Genomic DNA, 3,247 nt, shown 5'->3' with positions numbered 1-3,247 from the left:
TTTCCTGCTTCTCTAATGCTGCCTGGCCTGCTGTGTTCATCCAGCTCTACACCTTGTTATCTCTTTTTCTTTAAGATGATGAGTTTCTGTTTCTACCCCACCCTTTGAGGCAGTGAATTCCAGACTGTTGCCGACCTTAGGCTGGAAAAGTTACCCCTTTTCCTCTACCCCCTATCTTTTTGCCAATCATTTTAAACTGTACCCACTGGCTATTGACATCAGTGATGGTATTATGTACTTCATTGTCTAGGTTGTGCATTGAGTGATATCACTGCCACTGAGTCATAAGGTCAGGGTTCAAGTCCCACCATGGGACTTGTCCAAGGAAGATACATTCATAATTTGGGCAGATAGATTGATTACCAATCTACAGCCTCTTTCAACACACACCAATAGCAGGTGGTAGGAGTGGGAGAGATACCTAATGAACCATGCAATGGCAAGAAAGTGGAGCCTTTGCCATCACTATCCATCTGTTTCTTATTGTGAGCCTGTTGCCACAGCAACCCAGATTCGGAGGCAACTATACCATACCACCTCCATCCAGTCTAGGAGCCTTTTAAAATTTTACACACCACAATTAACACTTCTTCAGAAATGGGGGAGGGGAAGGGGGTTCTGAAATAAATAGAGAGAGAGGGGGAGGCGGATAGAAGATGGATAGAGGAGAAGAAAGGTGGAGAGGAAACAGACAGGTCAAAGAAGCGGGGATGGACTGACCTATCCCCTCCCTAACTCCCCACCTACACTCACCTTTACTGGCTCCTTACAGTAAGCTTAATTGGCTGTAAAACCATTTGCAATGTCCTGAGGTTGTTAATTGGTGCTACCGTAAATGCTGTTTTTTTTCTTAACTCGGTGCTGACAGTGTTGTCCATTCCCCATATTGATTTCTCTCTCTGTGATGGGAAATCTGCTAGCATGCGTCCTGATGTCCTCTTTATTTCTTTGAATCCATGTTTCTCATTCTTTTCTGGCTTTTAACTCAAACATTTAGGTTTACCTTTTCCACCCTTCTTATTTCAGGAGACTGATGACCATTGACTTACAATATTTTAGTTCCCCTTTCAAGCTCTCCAAACAATACCAGTTTCTGGATGTGTAACCATGTTTGACAGGTCAGACTAATGGTGACATGCCAGCGATGAAATGGCCTCAGAATGTGAAGTAAGTGCACAAGATAGCTCTTCCACATTTTGAAGTTACTTAGCAATTTCATTGGTCTCAGAGAGAACTTTTCACACAAACTGGGGAGGTCCGCTGGATGTCTATCAAAAGTGGAAAGCTTGTGTGTTTAGTTAGTGCAGGACTTTGGTGAAGGAGGTGTTTATCTAACCTCTCATCACAGGAAGTGAGTAAGCTGATTGACTAATTAATACTTAGTATAAGGGACTGTGTAAAGAGTCTGCTTAAGGATACCCATAATTAGGGAAGGCCTACAAGTAATAAGCGCTAAAACTTTAAAGCAGATACCAATTACAGTCAACTGTTTACTTATAGGACGTACAACTTTTAGTTACGAGTGACAATGGTCAATAGATACAGTAAAATTGTGGCTAAGAGCAGTAATTAATTTTATATGACTGATTAATTTGATGAATCACTTCTAATTCATTAGTGTTGTGTGGCAGCTGTGGAATGTGAGGGCTTCTGAACCTAGGCGTGATCCAAGATAACCATATTTGTCTAAAACTACAGGAACAACAATGCAGGGTTATTGAATTGGAGATGGGCTTGAAGAGGGGAAGATATTGTGGGCTGGCATGTTTGAGAAGGCGATGACATCCCTTAGGATAGGGCTGTCTCATTTCATCAAGGGTAAGCAACAGGAGGGTGTGACCAAGAGTGAGGCAGGTAAGGGCTGGAGAAGATTGTGGTACAAGAGCCTCAGACCTTGCAATTATCTAACAAATAAGAGGAGCTCGCCTGTGCAGAATAAAGCAAGATCTGTAGGGAGGAGGAGAAAAATTGGTTCAGAATGCCTTTTATACAGGAGAAATAAAAAGGAACATAGTAGAATAAGGGCTCAGTACAATAAAAGGAACAGACATGTTTTGTGTAGCCATAATGTTGAGTCCAGCAGTCTATGTTAGCCATTTTGTGCCAGGGTGTGGGTCATCTGCTCAGGGCTGGGCTGGACAGGAACTGGCGTGGGAAGAGGTGGATCCAGCTCTCATAGTCCATGTAGATACCAATGATATAGGTAGAACTAAGAAAGGATTTGACTTTAGACTGTAGAAGGAACTAGGCATCAAACTGTAAAGAGAATCATCAAGAGTAATAACCACGGAATTATTATTGATGCCACATGCTAATTGGCAGAAGGCACATAGATTAGTTGAATGAATACATTGGGTCAATTGTTGATGTGAGAGAATTGGGTTCTGGTTCATGGGGCACTGGAGGCAGTGCTGGGGAAAGCTGGGGTTGTACTATTGGAATGTTTTATGTATGAACCATGCTGGGACCTGTATTCTAGCAAACTGTATAACTCAGGATGTAGAGAAGGCTTTAAACTAAACAATGAGGAGTGAGATCAAACTTGGGTAAATGTATCAAGGAGTAGAGTTGAGGCAGGAGAGCAAAATAGTATTGTGGAAAGTGGAAGTCAGAGATTGGCAGGAAAGGATAGAGAGAATAAACCTAGAAATATGCCAACAGATAAAGTGGATCTTTTACAGTTAACAAAACACATAACTAAAGGCCCTGTATTTAAATGCGCAAAGCATTCATACAAAGGAAATGAACTGATAGCACACATGTGACTGAAGATGACAAGGATTAGATCATGAATATTGGAGGATAAGTGACATTTGAGATGAGTAGAAAGGTAGGATGAGATGGAGGGGTACCATTATAAATCAAGGATAGAATTTGCGACCATGGTTCTGAAGAATTTGTTTGAGTTGTGATAAGGAAAAAAAATCAAAAGCTGGGGGCGGTGGGGGGAGGGGTGGGGGGGGCGAGTGTGGGCTAGTGATCCACAGGCCTCCTAACATTAATAGTGTGTGGAACAAAGTATACAAGAAGAAATGTTGGGTGTTTATGATAAAGTGTTGGTAATAATCGCGGCTGATTTTGATCTAGATATAACTGGAAAAATCACATTCAGAATGATAACCTGGATGAAGGGTTCATAGAATATTTTCAAGGTATTTTCTTAGAGAAATGCATTCTGGAGCTGATCAGGGAGAAGGTTAAACTAGGCTTGGTATTTTGTAATGCAGGAAGATGAATTAACCTTTGT

This window comes from Rhincodon typus, chromosome 6 (genome assembly GCF_021869965.1).
Source record: "Rhincodon typus isolate 14 chromosome 6, sRhiTyp1.1, whole genome shotgun sequence".
Taxonomy (NCBI): Eukaryota; Metazoa; Chordata; class Chondrichthyes; order Orectolobiformes; family Rhincodontidae; genus Rhincodon; species Rhincodon typus.
The sequence above is the reverse complement of the archived record's forward strand: the minus strand, read 5'-3'. Positions refer to the sequence as shown.